Below are 16,523 nucleotides of genomic sequence, written 5' to 3' on the forward strand. Positions count from 1 at the left end.
GCTGGTCGTCCCTAGCAGCTCCTGCAGGACCTGCGGCCCAGGTCATGGAGACGTGCAGAATGACGTTAAGTGGTATGCGAGAATTTTCAATAATTAAAATCCTGCATTTCTTTCCCTTTGCAAGAGAAGAAAACAAATTTTACGGGTGAAACAAGCCCATAATATCACGAATATTACTGCTTAAAGCAAAGAGAGGCTTTTAAAGTGAGTCAGTTAACAAAATATATTGAGTAAATCATAATGCAGGTGATAAGAAGTTCTGACAAAAATGTGACAGTGATATTCAAATGACTCAAGTCTGGGATATACCAGTCTATTTAGGGGTGGGAGCAATAAAAGGAGACTTTAATTAGAAGTCTACAAAATAGGTTCTTGCTGCCTCCTAGGAACTTTTGCTGTATTTTGAGTCTTCTGATCCTCCCAATTGACAATGTATGTACATATGACTGATTGCCATTATCAGCCACATTTCTTCTTCCTTTATGAATTTTTTTTTTTTAGCTCTCCCAGACTCATGCTCCAGACATGAATGGTAATCACAAAATCCCCAATAAGCTCTGGTATAGTGTCATCTGATTTCTGAATAAAATCCCCCAAAGACTAATTGCTAGGCAAGGCCTGGTCCATGAGTTGTTGACATATTCATGGTTCGTACAGTCTGTCATGCAATCATTCCATTTCCAGGGAAAAGATTTGGTTTGAGGCAGTGCGGTCATCAGCCTGCAAAATTAGAAGCAAACTAATTTGTAGTGCAGTGATACGGCTCTTTTTCCCCTGAGTATCATCACTCAGAACTATGGGCAGCATTTTATTTACCTTAATGGAATAAATATTGTCATTTTAATGACCACTTTTTTTTTCACAAATTACATAATGTGATCCGTTGTTAATTACCAGATGAGACTTGTAAAAATGACCTTTGATATTAATCAAACATTTTTGATAACGTAACTTTCTTTAAATAGAGTCATAACACAAATTCACATGTCGTACAATTACTGCATTTTATAATTTGTCCTAGTCAAAGAAAGCTTTATTTCTATTTTATATGGTCCCTAATATGGTGTCTGTCTACACATAGACATTTTACATGAAATGTCTATAGACATGAAATGTTATAGACATGAAAACTGAACAAAACTCTATAATTTACCTCAGGGTATGAAGGAGATTTTTTTTTTTAATTAGATTAGAAATAGTATATTTTAAAAATAATCATCTGTCATTCCTAACTAATGAGAACTACCGGTTTCTATTGTTCCCAATTGATTAGCTGCTTTAAAATAGTGAAGTCCTAAAAAAGAAGATGATACAGCAGAATGCTCCCCAATGATCCGTTGGCAATATGTTTGATTCTGGTGAAATCTGAAAGGAAAAGAAATTTTTATGGGGGAAATTACTTGGCCTCCAAGTTCAAAAAAGAGTCCCTACTTCCCAGTGATCCTCTTTAGAACAACCACTCGGTTCCCCTTGTTGTTCCTTCCCTTGGATTGTCTTGTTTGAGAAACAAAACCTAAAATCCTTCCTTCTAGATCTTTAATGGATACAAATAAGATAAAATAAGATAATCCACCATAATGGACTAAAATTGAGATGGAAAAGGGAAGAGAACAAAGCACTAATGAGGCGGGCACACAGCCTGGCAGGAAGGAAGGAGGCTGGGGAGAGGGCAGCTCGCCATCGCCCTCACGCTTCCCTCCATCACCACCAGGCAGAGTAGCCGGTCAGTTTTTCAAGAGGAGGCAAGGATTCTCTCTTACAACAGACCTAACAGAGAAACAAAAAGTGGAATTTTAAGGGAGATTGTTTTTACAAATCAGCTGTACTAGAAAGCAACAATATGAGAAGATGAGACAAAAGAAATTGTGCACTTTTGTTTTGTATGTGGCAGTTGGAAAACTCTTAGAATGGTGGTTAGCATCTGTCTTGTTAAATAATTCAGTATTCCCATCCGTTTCTCATAAAATTCCATTTCATAAAGGCAAACACTTGGGAAAAAATTCCATTGGATTTCTCCTTTTCTGTCATCAAACTGTTAGCAAGAGCTGGTGCTCCAAAGATGGGAAAACATTTTCAGATAACTCAGATACTCCAGTCTTATAAAAGCCATTTTTATTCATGTTATACTTAAGAAACTAAGAACTATAATTATCTAAGTTAATTTTTCAGCTACAACATACCTCAAAATTCGGGCCCTAGACATGAGATGGTGTCCCATCTTAAATGGGTATAACTGTACCCCTAGCAAAATGAGCTTTTCTTAAGTGCTTAAAACCAAAGGGATAGGCTTGTCTCAACAACCACATTTTTTAAAAATCTGAAATCTGGTAATTATATGCATGCTTGTCACTGGCAACATAGAAGGCCCCAGCATTTTAGCTTTTCTAACTTGATCTGCTGTAAAAAAAGAAAAATTTATTTAAAAAAAATATTTCTTTGAACTAAGGAAAACCTGATTTCCTATCTTATATTTAGACTAAAGACTGTGCCATTAGAGACTTGAGATTACCTCAAAGAAGACTGGTGTTACAGATTTTTCCTTACAGCCGTTAGCTGAGTCTTTTTCATAATGAACAATGCAACAACAAATGCAAAATATTTACAGCATTAAGTCACATTCCCAAGGCCAATAGTTTGTATAACATGATAAAATTTTCATATGATAATACCATATAAATATGCATCAATCAAAATATGCATGTTTCTATTAATCATGAAAATTTTGTACCACTTTTTTAGGATTTAATTAAGCAAAATGTTTAGGGCATTTTCTTTACAATCTCGTGTTCAAAGAGCTCAAGAACATTATTCCATTTTTACATCCCAGAAGAAGAAGTTCAGATTAATTACTATGAGATGAAATCAAAATTATATTTATTTATCATCATGCAGAGAAGTATGAGATCAAGCATTTCTGGAATGCCTTGCTGAAATTGTTTGAGAAACTGCCTTTTCTGGTGACTTTCAAATATAAGGACAGCCATTGGTCGATGGCATTCTAGGGGCAGTTGAATTGATTATGAACACGCATACTAGCTTAACTGACCAGAGCACAAAGAAAATCAGGAGGGTCTTAATGGACCCCAAGGGATTAAACTGAGGATTTACCACCCCTTTGTAACTTTCATGAGAGTCCAAGACTTAGGACAAAATCTGAAAGGATTTGCTGGTGATGTTTCTCTCCTCCAACAGTTCCTGGAATACACACATCCAGATAATCATTTCAAGATTTGAATTATATTTGAGACAAGTTGCAAGGCAGTCTGAAAGGACTCCTGGGTGTTCTCCACACCATGAAAGGACAGTACAGCACGGGTAGCATTCTGTCACTCTATTTGTCAGAGTAGCTATATTAAAGAACACAGATGAAGACATAGGCTGGAAGGCAGGCAAGAAACTAGGGTTGAAGTTTGCTTTCTTTGTAGCCCTTCTTGGAATAATTCAACTCCAAAAATTTTGATGCAATCCCATTCAAAAGCCTCTACAGAGTCCTACAGAAGCTTTTGTAAAATTCTTTAGGTTCTAGAAGTGAACATACAAGGAGACCTGGGGAAAATTTGGAACACTGAGCCCAAAGGAAAGTAATCATAACTAGCCATCATTCAGTATTTCCTGGTGGCAGGCACAGTGCAAAGTTCTTTAGATCTATCATTTCATCTTAATCACAACTACTGTTCCCCAGACAGATATTAACTGATCCCCTCTGTACCGATGGGTAAAGTGAGGTTTAGAAGGTTAGCAATTTACTCCAAATCACAGAGCCAGTACATACCAAAGCCTAGACTCCAGAGCCCAGGCTCTTGACTACAACATCTTAGAGACCAGGGCCTTTCTGGAAGCATGAGATTACACTCCATCCACATGGACTTCCCTCTGCAAAAAGGACTAAAAGCTGTCACAAGATTCTGTTACTTACACAGCCCCCTGCTCCATGACACACTAATAGACAAAGAAAATGAAATCAAAAAGGTCAAAATGTCTTTGAGGAGACAGCTCAAGTGTTATTCAATCAATATTTGTTGATTGATTTTCAAAAAAAAGTTAAAGGCTCACAATGCAAGCCTTTATTTCTTTATGACTATGAGACTTGGATTTGCTGCATTCTGTCTGAACTTTCACCAGCAAGTGCCACTTATACATTAAACAAGGAGCCAGAGCCAATAATACCTGGATCTCAGGAAGCAGTCATTCTACCCACAAGCAAGGAGTACTCTTCCCCGTTTTCTGTTTAGTCAGGAGGGGGATCACAGCAAGACATGGATTGATTTTCCATGTGGGTGAAGCAGGGAATCACTTACATCTGTAATTCCAAAGATGCCACTAAGAATATCCTAGCTTCAAAAATTATGCCACAACTCCTCACTAACAGTAAATTCTACCATTAGAGAGTAATTTATATGGCCATATACTTTTTATATCCCATTAAAACACAAATTCCCTAAAAGCAGTAAAATTCAGTAAATAGTTGCCAATTATGACTTATGCTTTAAAATCAGTGGTTCTTTCTGAAAAACGAGTTTTCACAGAGAATGGGGAAAAGGGCTGAGAACAAGGTTTTAATGAGAGATGTGGAGGGCAGAATGGGACAGGTTATGGTATGAGAAGCCTGTGGTCACTCACTGCTTTGCTGAAGTCTAGCCCTGGGCATACAGATAGAGCTGAGGCCAACCAAGCAAAGAGTGGACTGGAAAAATACTATCTGAGCATACAATAGCTCTATCTCCAGACTGCCTTTTAGATGAGAATATTAAAAAGTAGGAGTTGAAGGAAGTGGGAGGAATAGCATATAGACAGGGACCTCTGGAAAAGAAAAGCAACAGGCAGATCCACTTAACACTACCTCAAGGGGATGAATTTTTTTGGTTTGTTTGTTTGTTTGAGTGAATGAGGTAACCCACGCTGCTTTGCAAACCCTCAGTCGCTATTATTTGAAAGACAATGTGATGGAGTGCCAGGAACCAGAGACAGAGGACTTAAGTGAGAGTACTAATACTGCAACATCCAGTTGTACAGCACTCTAGTTGAGTGACCCACAGTCACTCAAGGGACAGTAATGCCCACCCTAACCATAGTTGCGGTGAGAATGAAATGATAGAGAAGCAGCCACATCCTACATGTAAATGAGCCTGCCTTAGGATTACTAGCAACTAGAGCTGCAAGAAAAGGGAAAGGTCAGCTTAATACATTCTGGAGAGGTCGGATGACCAGGCTCCGGTTTCCTCAATCAAATCCGGGTCACCATATGCACTCTGGAGAGGACCGGATGACCAGGCTCCAGTTTCCCCAATCACATCCGGGTCACCCATATGCACTCTGGAGATGTCCGGATGACCAGGCTCCGGTTTCCTCAGTCACATAGCCCCTCCCCATGGATGACATCTGCAGAACCACTATCTTTGACTACAAATAGCAACCCAGTTAATTGGTTAAATTTCACTAACTCAGACTATTTAAGAGTAAAGCCATTACATTTAATAAAAGCTTCACTTACAGTTATTCTTTTTAAAAATTACTTAACTTGAATTAATAGTTGACAAGGTGTTGCCAAATATATCACTGTACTGCCAGATGTTCTGTAATTAATAGATGGGAATTCTTGGTAATTATTACATCAACTAGCTACACATGGGTGGATCTTCCTAAGTGCCTGAGAAGTTTGCTCTTTTAAAAAGTATCATAGTAACAACTGAAAATCTCTGCCACCTTGGTAACTGAACTATCAAAAATTGCCAAATAATAGAGTCTGAATGAATACAATTTTATTGGACTTATTTCCCGTTAAAAGGTTAAGTACAGGGGCGCCTGGGTGGCTCAGTTGGTTAAGCAACTGCCTTCGGCTCAGGTCACGATCTCAGACTCCAGGAATCGAGTCCCACACCAAGGTCCCTGCTCAGCAGAGATTCTGCTTCTCCCTCTGATCCTCTCCCCTCTCATGTGCGCACTGTCTCTCTCTCTCACACTCTCATTCTTTCTCAAATAAACAAATAAAACCTTTTTTAAAAGAGGCTAGGTACAATGAAATCATAGAGGTTCCATACAACTATGATTCTTCATAGTACCAAAAATTACCCCTATTTTTTTCTTTTGGAAATAAAGCCATTTGAACTGATTTCAAGAATTATTTATTATTATTATTTTTTAAAGATTTTATTTATTTATTTGACAGAGAAAGCAACAACAAGAGCAGGAACACAGCAGGGGGAGTGGGAGAGGGAAAGCAGGCTTCCTGCTGAGTAGGGAGCCCGATGCATGGCTGAATCCCAGGACCCTGGGATCATGACCTGAGCCAAAGGCAGACACTTAAGGACTAAGCCACTCAGGCACCCCAAGAATTTTTTTTATGTTTTCGGCTGAGGTGATTTCAAGAATTTAAATGGTCCACGCCCCTCTAAATAGAGTGGTTCTTAACCCCAAAATAAAATCGAAATCTTGGGCACCTAGGTGGCACAGTCAGTTAAGCGTCTGCCTTCAGCTCAGGTCATGATCCCAAGGTCCTGGAATTGAGTTCTGAGGTGGGCTCCCTGCTCACGGGGTGGTGGGGGGGGTCTGCTCTTCCCTTTCCCTTTGCCCCTCCCTCAAGCTTGTGCTCTCTCTTGCTCACTCTCTCTCTCTGAAGCAAATAAATAAAATCCTCAAAATAAAATCGAAATCTCTCTACAAAAACTAAAATTTGGGTTCCAGTAAGTAAAAGGAATGAGCACACTGTACATAAAATGACAGCAAAATTACAGAATTTAGTTTTAAAATTCTAATGGAATATTCCTAGCCTATTTTTAATTTTGTGTGTGTGTATATATATATATGATACATATATCTGTGCAGAAATGTGTGTGTATATATGTAAAACATGTGACTCCAGGATGAATTAAACATCTACATGCTGGTCTTTGCTCTAGACAACTAGTCAAGAACAACCAGTTGAATAAGACACAGCCCCGTTCCCAAGAACAGAAAGAAAATAGTGTGCCTTATTATATGACAGGCAGATTGTGGTAAGAGAGAGGTTCGAAAACCTGTTAGAAGCCCAGAAAGTACAGCGTTTGAGTGGGGTCTGGAGGGGGAGAAAGTTCGAGAGGAGAAGGGAAAGGACAGAGGAAAGCAGGAGCCAGGGCATGGGGCTCAGGGGTGGCAAGGAGTCCTGAAGTTGCCCCATTCACCAGGATTGCAAGAAGAGAAAAGTAGATCAGACTGGGGCCTGAGCAAGGAACCCCTTGAAGGATGTTTGGCAAGGCGATGGAAGGGGCTCACCCTTATTCCACAAGTAATGGAGAGCTCCTGAATGTTTCTTAGTGGAAGATGACAGGATCAGAGACATGCCGAACAATGTTACTCCAGCAGGCTGGATCGGAATTCAGAAAGACTGGAATCTCGTTCTGCATCTGGGAGCCTCAGTAAGCAACAAGGCAGCAGGCTCCAAGTCTCCTTTGCCTTTGTGTGTTCAGCGCCTAGCACATAGCAGGGCTTAAACTATGTTGAATAAATAAATGGACACATGGATGGATGGACAGATGGACAGATAGAGAGGGAAGGAGATGAAGCTTGGAACCTTCAGAGTGACAGTAGAAATGAAAAGACTTAACCGATTGCCTTCATCAGTTCGTCTCCCTGTGTTTCGTGTCAAAAAAGACCGGGGAAGGGACGTTTGGATGGCTCAGTCAGTTAAGTGGATGCCTTGGGCTCGGGTCATGATCCCAGTGTCCTGGGATCAAGTCCCACATTGGGCTCCTTGCTCAGCAGGAAGCCTGCTTCTCCCTCTGCCTTTGCCTGCCACTCTGCCTACCTGTACACTCACTTGCTCTCTCTCTCTGACAAATAAATAAAAATAAAATCTTAAAAAAATACATTTCTTAAAAAACAAAAACAAAAACAAAAAAACTGGGGAAAAATCCAAAGAGTTCTTTGAGAAAATGGGCTGTGAGTCAAAGTTAAACAGTGAATTTGCTTTACTTTCAGGGTCCCTTCCTCATTTATTTTCCCAACATTCAAACAAGGAAAATAGAACAAGAGATCCCATAAGCCTCAAGACAGTAATTCTCTCTTGAATACCATTCTGAACTGGGATTCTCTAACAAGACACTACTAAGCAAATGTGTATAAAGTTTCTCGGCATTAACTGGAATTTCTCCCCATAATTTCCCTGATTTGCCACTGAAGGGACTCCTGAGTCTCCTGGACAATCTCACTACACGTCTCAGCACTCACTGTGGAGAGTCGGTCTTTCCTACATAATCACCCCAAGAAACTGGAATAAGAAAGGAAGATGGTAGAACTTAAGAGCCAAGAAAACCTCCATGCAACATTACCCAAAGCACAATCCACAGAATACTAATCCCAGGAGACATTTAAATGGGTGTTATTATTAAAAAGGCTTCCATGGTTAAATACTTATGAAAACATTGGGCTAAAGAAAGTTAAATAATAGACCCTTTACCGTGAGCCTTTTTGGTTCCACCAGTGTATAACTAGGAATCCTAAAAGAGGGAGATAGAATGCTATATTTCACAAATCTGACCATGGACAGAGAATCCACAAGACTGGGCTTCTAAGGAAGCCTTCCCTGGATGTGCTGTTCTATTGCCCTCCATTAGCACTGAAGCATGAACACTTCCACATGGGTCATCAATTATCAGGCAAATCTCTCTTTTGCCCAGAAATGGGTCCTCCATTGCCAGGAGCTTTGTCCACACTGGGCAAAAAGACAAAGCCTGAAGCCATGTGCCCAGTGCTAGGTGGGCTGACCAGCACCTACTGGTCCTCAATAAACACCACCAGACGGAACAAAGACATCCATGGTTCACAAAGTCCTGTCGTATCTGCTCCATGCACTCCATACAAAGAAGGCAACCCTTTTCCTGCAAAGTCCTACAGAAAAAAATAGCAGAAATGAATAATAAGGCAATGGGAGAGCAATACTGGTCTTAACACACTGAAAAATTCATGTCGACCAGGTGGTTGCCATGGACAAAGAGCTCAAGTAAAATCCTGTCCCCCGTTCCTGAGCCCTGCATCTGACCCTATGACCAAGCCAAATGCCTTGGGACAATGATACTGCAATCATGGGTTTGCTCTCCACTGGACCTCTCTCCTACATGGCTGAGGTCCACTCCCTGATCCCCAGCACCTAGCTAATAGATGCACGTGATTCGGGAGCAAGGTCAAAATGTATGCACCGGGGCGCCTGGGTGGCTCAGTGGGTTAAGCCGCTGCCTTCGGCTCAGGTCATGATCTCAGGGTCCTGGGATCGAGCCCCGCATTGGGCTCTCTGCTCAGCGGGGAGCCTGCTTCCTTCTCTCTCTCTCTCTCTCTGCCTGCTTGTGATCTCTCTCTGTCAAATAAATAAATAAAATCTTAAAAAAAAAAAATGTATGCACCAGCAAATCCATCACTGCTGGAAAAGAAATTCCAAGCCCCTGCTCCATAGAGAGGGGCATCATCTCCAAAGAAATACAAATGACACCATTTTAGGACTAAGGGGTCAAGCTGCTCTACATAGGAAGCCAGAACAAGAAAAGCACTCCCATCACCTACTATTTACAAAAAAGATAAGATCCCAGCCCTCAAGGAGCTTCCTATGGCTGTCCCCAGTGTAAAATGTCAAGGTGAAATAGAAAATGACCATGGAAAAGTCAGCCCTGCTCCCATGGCTCTATCACCACTCAGAGGTCACAAAAGCCAGGTATTTTTGGTGACGACAGAGAGGGATATAAACAGCCCCACTTGGGGGGCGGGGCAGGGAGCATAAGCAGCCGCAACATGACTGATTAGCAGGCCAAGTCCCACCTCTTGGCATTAGGGGCAGTCCAGGCAAGCAGCATACGGTGCCAAGATTACCATTCAAGGGGAGGTAAATTTATGAATTAGAGACTGGTGTCAAAGGGACACCTGAGTGCAATAGGTTGAAGAGTAGGTTGAAGTTCAAGTTCAGTAGGTCGAATAGTAGGAAGAACTTCACTCAAATAAATCTGTTAAAAGAACCAAGATGAACCTACTGGAACACTGCCAACAATAATTTACTTTCCTCTTCACCTTTCCATCTTGAACTATTCATTGAGATTTCTTGAATGAGAGCAACGAATGATTGAGGAACTCTCTGAAGGGGTCCCATGGTGATCCCCACTGGGGAATGTTTTGGCATGAGATATCACATGCCAGAGGTGTCCAGCTATAGTAAAGGTGGAGGAGGGCCACACCAAAAGGAAATCTTTGAGAGTCTTTTCTTCTCTCTGCATACTCCCTTTGGTCCATTTTGGCTATGTACTCCTGTGATTCCAGTTAGCATTCAGAAGGCGAAGAGTTCCAAATCAACATAGCTACCTTTCCTGAAATATTATTTCCAACTATCTCCCAGAATCTAAATCCATCACGTCCAAAGCTGCACACCCCCCCTCCCCATTACTGCCCCTTTCCTGTGTTTCCCCACTCGGTTTTTGCCCCTACCATCTATGCAGCTACCTGCAAGCAGAAATCTGGCATCTTTCCTGCTTCTTCTGTCCTTCCCACCTCCCACATTCTGATTATTCACCAGCTCCTCCTAAATATTTTTATAATATACCCACATTCATTCAATTCATGCATGCATTCATCAATTCATTCAATAAATAAATAAATATTTGCCAAGTCTAACTATGTACCGGGAACTGTTCTAGATGCCCATATTTATGGAGTTTACTGCTGTCCATTCCAGTGAAGCCACCAACACCTCTGGCCCATCCTATAGGAAGCCTTCTTGCTCATTCCTGTCCAGTTCCTTCCCTCCATTCAGGATATGAGAAAGTCCTCTAAAACCCAAGTCTGATCACTGCTCTCACCTGCTCAAAACACTCAGTGGCATCCACTGCCCTCAAGAAGAGCTTGGACTGCCTCAGCATGACCTCAATGAGCAGACCAGCCTCTCAGTTTGTCCACTCTCTGGGCTCTGGCTTGTTCGACTTTCTTTGAGGTTCTCACTCTTCTCTGAGCCTTTCCATGTGCTGCTTCTTCAACCACAACCTCAAAATCATCGACTAATTCAGTCCTACCGCCCTTTCATTCTCTTACTTTAAACCTCATCCTAGGGAGGCCTTTCTTGACCCCAAACCTGGTCAGATCATGCAACACTCTGGACTTGATCACCACCAGATGGGACTGAGATTTCTTTTTAATGTCTGTCTCCGCCAGCAGACTGAGAGCCAGTTAAGACAAGGACCATGTCTGGTTCACTAGAATGAAATGTCTGACTTTGGACTTCAGCATAAGTGGCAGGAAAAGCAGAATCCTTACAAGGTGCACCATGGGTGGTTGGATGCCCAAGGTGGGGGTGAGGGTGGGGATAGGGGAGGAAGCCAAGGACACCATCTTCGGTAATCACTCAGAACAAAGTTGCTTTAGTGGGAAACACCAGTGAAAAGCCCCAGAACAGAATGTGATCGTTATTTCCACTTGCCTTGGCCAAGTCCATGAACTAAGTCTTCTCAATTTAACAGAAACTTTGAGAAGTCAGCATTGGGAATGTCCCTAGAATAACAAGAATTACCAACTTCACCATCACTTCTCTCTTAACCAAACTTTATTTATATCCTCAAATAAGTAATAGCAAACAGTTCAGTTGGGTCTAGGCTAATCCCAGAAATATATCCACCCTCTACAAGCAAAGAAAAATACAGCTGACATTTCCTCTTATTTCCTGTTAGCATCTTAGCACCTTGTTGACCTAGGGACAGGGTTTTCTGGAATCCTAACTAGGTCATACCCCTAGTTGCAGGCTATGTCAGGGATCAGGGCTATGTGACTTAGAATCCATGTTTAGACAGTGTCCCCAGTTCAGAAGTGAGTTCTGGCCCTGGCTCTGCCATTAATGCAACTTGGTGACCTTGAGAAGGTTGTTTAGCCTCTCAGCTTCATTTCAGCATCTGTAAAAGAGAGAATTTAACTAGATCATCCCTGAGGTCCCTTCTAACTAAAATTCTAGGAGTCTAAATCTGTCAAAATAACAAGATTCATTTAAAGGAGGGCATCCAGAGGATATTCTTTTTCTTTTTCTTTTTTTCTTGAAGTCCTGACTTAATTTCTTCCCTTTTTACCCTTCTGTATGGCCACCACTATTGTCCCTTGCCATTTCCACAAGAGGCTTAGAAAATTCTTTGACTGATGGGATAACTTTAAAAGTAGCCCTTTCTGAGCTCTCCAGTATTTGCACCACCATGAATCTGGTAGTTTCTTTTTACTCCTTTATTAAATATTTATGCTTCACTTTAAAGGGAAACAATATGAATGTCCATAAAATTTTCCATTGATGCCTGATCTTTCACTGTGGACCTCCACATGCATATTTTATCACGAGTTTCCAAGAAAATAGACTCTGAGACACAGATTTGCATGCAGGTGGCTTATTGGGCATGTGATTCCAGGAAGTAAGAATGAGGGGCACAGGAAAAGAACCTGGGGAGGAAGAAGAGCCAATACAATGAGGTATAACCAATGGGAAGTGGTGTTCAACCATAAAAAACATTCTTTGGAGTATATGAAATACATTTCCTAGCTATTTGCCCAGGGGACAAAAGAAGGAAGAGTTTATTCACCAACTCTCATGCCCCACTGACCCAGCGTGTTCATTCCTCTACACTCCCGGTTTGCACGCGTGTATGTGCCAAAAGGATTTCCATGATGCCCACACTGTCATATCAGAGAAGCCCCACAGCAGGAAGCTACAGACATATGCCACAAGTGTGAGGCAAGGCCCTTTCAGAATGCACAGGCCTAAGCTGTCAAAGGACCACTGCAATCACTGGACTAAGAGGTGGGACTAAGGGAATCCAGAGACAGGCTCAAGAGGTGTCCCATACACAGAGCTGTCATCACTGTGGAGTCTGCTTTCCCAACCATGGCACTATTGATATTGTCAGCCAGATAATTCCTTGTTGTGGGGCTGTCCCCTGCATTGTAGGAAGTTTAGTGCCATGGCTGGCCTCTACTCCCTGTATGCCAGTAACTTCCTCTCTCCCAGCTGTAGCAACCAAAATATCTTCAGCTATTCCCAACTATCCCCTGGGAGGCAAAGCAACCACTGGGGTAAAGTATTGAATATCCTATTTTTGTCACTCACCCGGTACCACTTCATTTCTCTCTACTTACATCATATCAAAAGCTGCTCTCAAGTAGACCACTTGGGGAGGTATTTATGTCTTATACCTGCATCTTAACTTTCAGGTCTCACTGTGATATATTTCATGTAAGTAGATGATAATGCCTTAATAATAAAGAATGAGGAGGTTTTAAATAGTTGATTTAAACAGTTGATTTTGATTAGTCTATAAACAGACTAGAGATGGGGGGAAATGCTGAAATTGTATTCTAGGATATAGTTAACTAAATCAGGAAGAGTTAAAATTTAAAAAAACAAAAAACAAAAAAAAAAAAAAAAAACACTTTTTTTCCAAACTCTAAGTCTCCAAGTAAAGGACTCAAGATTTTTTGAGACAAGGATCTTTTCCCGCAATAATGTACATGAGGGTAGGGTCCTTATCTAACGGGACTCATGTCCTTCTGAGAAGAGACGGCAGAGAGTTTGTATCTCTCTCTGCCACATGAGAACACAAAGAAGGTTAACTGATTGTAACCACACAGTTTTTAACAGATACCAAGCCTAATGTTGTTGATCTTGGACTTGCATTCTCCAGAATTGTGAGAAAATAAACTTTGGCTGTATTTAGTTATGGCAACCCAAGCTGATGAATATATTTGTCATAAATCCAGAATCTGTTCATATTTGTTTCTGAACTCCACCACAGTGATTTATATGTGTACCCTTTTATCATTATTTCATTGTCTCTTTTTAATACATTAGAAATCATTTATTATTGCTCATGGGGTCTGTGAGTTAGATATTTGGGAGTAGTTTAGAGCAATTCTAGCTCAGAGTTGTTCATGAACTTACATCCAATGTCTCTCGGGGCTGCAGTCATCTGAAGGCTTGAATTGGGCTGTGGGACCCACTTCTAAGGCAGGCAACCACAAGGCTGGCAAGCTGGTGCTGGCTGTTGATGGGAGACCCCTTCCTGTCCACATGAGCCCCTCCACAGGGCTGCTTGAGTTTCCTCATGTTCCCTCAAAAATGAACAATCTGAGAGAACTAGGCAAAAACTACAATAACCTTTTATGACAGCCCCAGAAGTCAGTCACATAAACCAGCCCTGATTCAATGTAGAAAGAAATTACCAGGAGACCAGGATCATTAAGGCCATTTTGGAACATGGCTTCCAGAATTTCATTTATCTGAAGTCCAAAAACAGGCAAATAATAAACTATATTACTAGTGGGGCGCCTCTGCAGGTGTTAAAACTGTAGAAGGAAATAAGGCAAAGATGGCCGTAAAAGTGGTTACCTCTTGAATGGAAAGTTGTGAGTGGACAAGGATCATTATTTGTGGGAAAAAGATACATGTATATTTTATGCACTTTTACATGTATATTTTAAGTCAAAAGAGAATTGACATGAGAAACACGAAGTGTTCTTTTCTCTCTTATGCCTCAAACACAGATGAGGCTTAAAGTATGTTCAAAAGAAGATTAATAACAACCATACAATTAATACTGATAATAACATAAACTTATTTAATTATTAATTAATTATTCTAGGTCTTACAATGACTGTTGGGATCTAGTAGTATAAGTCTTCCTTTTATTTTTTTTCTTCAAGATTGTCCCAGCTAATTTTGCCCCTTTGCATCTCCATGTAAATTCAAAATGCAGGTTTTTAATTTCCACAAAATTTTATGCTGGGATTTTTATCCAAATTGAATATATAGATCAATTTAGGAAGAATCTGTCCTTTTAGAATATTATTCACCAATCCATAAACATGGTGTGTCCCTCCACTGATTTAGGCCTTCTTTGATTTCTCTCGGCAATATTTATAGTTTCCTATATAACAATCTTGCATATATTTTGTTAGATTTTTTTTTTTACCCTGAGTTTTTCATGGTTTAATGCTATTTTAACTGGTATTTTTAAATTTTGTTTTTTTACTATATTTGTAGCTGCTATATAGAGAGATAATGGATTTGGGAGTACTGCCTATGTTTAGAGACCTTGATAAATGTACTCATTAATTATAATAGCTCACCTGTACAGTGATGGAAAAGGGATGGTTGTAAACAAAATGCTATTTTTACATTTCAAATCTTGTATTTTTAGTTTCTTTTTCTTGCCATATTACATTATCTATGAACTCCAGTACAAAATTAAATATAAGTGGTGATAGTGGTCATCTTTATCTCATTCTTGATCTCAAGGAAAACTTTCAAAATTTCACAATTAAGTATGATATTTGCTGTAAGTTTTTTGTGGATAATTTTTGTCATTTTATGGAAGATCCATTCTGTTCCTATTTTTCCAAGAGTTTTTATTATTGTGTTAAATTTTTATCAAATTATGTTTTCTGCATCTATTGAGAATATTGTTTGAGATTTTATTTTATTCTGTTAATGTAGTTAAGCATATTGATGGATTTCTTAAGCTTAAATCAACCCTGAATTCCTAGAAAAGAATCCAAATTAGTCATGATGCATTATCTTTTAGTATACATCACTGGATTTTGTTTGCTATGATTTTTTTTTAGGGTTTTTAAATAAGTGTTCATGATGAACAGAAGTTTTCTATCTTAATATAATTCAATTACATTAAATTATCATTGTCCTTATTTCTAATGCTCTTGTCATGTCATGGGATCAAAGTCATGCTGGGAATATAAAATGAGTGAAAGTGGTTTTTTTGTTTTGTTTTTTTTCTATTCTCTAGAAGAGTTTCTCTATGTTTGGTTTTATTTTTCTCCTTAAATTTTTGGTAGAATCTACCACTGAAGCTACCTGTGCCTAGAATATTCTTTGTAAAAAGGATCTAATGATTTCTTCCTTTTTTTTTTTTTTTAAGATTTTACTTATTTAGAGAGAGAAAGAGAGCACATGAGTAGGGAGAGGGTAGAGGGAGAGAGAAAATCTCAAGCAGACTTCATATTGAGCATGGAGCCCAATGCAGGGCTTGATCTCAAGATCCTGACATCATGACCTGAACCAAAATCAAGAGTCAGATGCTTAACTAACTGAGCCATCCAGGTACCAGTTTAATTTCCTTAATAGATGTAGGACTACTCAAGCTTTCTATTCCTTCTTGTGCCTGTTTTGATAAGTTAAATTGGACATAACGTGACTTCTCTTTTGCAGGAAATTCTGGGAATTACTTCCAGTAACCATTACTTATGTGTAACATCAAAATTATTAGGTCTAATGACATATGGGTGATATAATCTTTTCATTTACTCACAATTCAAATTTTTTTCTAGCAGTTTTTCTAAAACTTAAATCTATTATTTCAAGTCACTCTTCCAGAGTAAAAAATTAATAATTAGCTGATAGTTGTCTAAGTGGCATAAATTTTCCATCAGACTTTTTTTGGCTGCCATAATTACACATAGAGGTGAGTTTTCTTTAAATATGTTCAGTCAACTAACAAATACATATTAGAGTGTATTAAAATAGACTCAAATCACAA

At 39.8% G+C, this 16,523-nt stretch overlaps 1 protein-coding gene across 1 annotated transcript in view; it reads right to left on the reverse strand.

Moving 5' to 3' along the window:
• The window catches only part of LOC122904122 (sine oculis binding protein homolog), a 162,223-nt gene that overhangs the window by 121,994 nt on the left and 23,706 nt on the right, over positions 1-16,523 (reverse strand). The window lies entirely within an intron of this gene.

The sequence above is a fragment of the Neovison vison genome, chromosome 1, assembly GCF_020171115.1.
Source record: "Neovison vison isolate M4711 chromosome 1, ASM_NN_V1, whole genome shotgun sequence".
NCBI classification, from domain to species: domain Eukaryota; kingdom Metazoa; phylum Chordata; class Mammalia; order Carnivora; family Mustelidae; genus Neogale; species Neogale vison.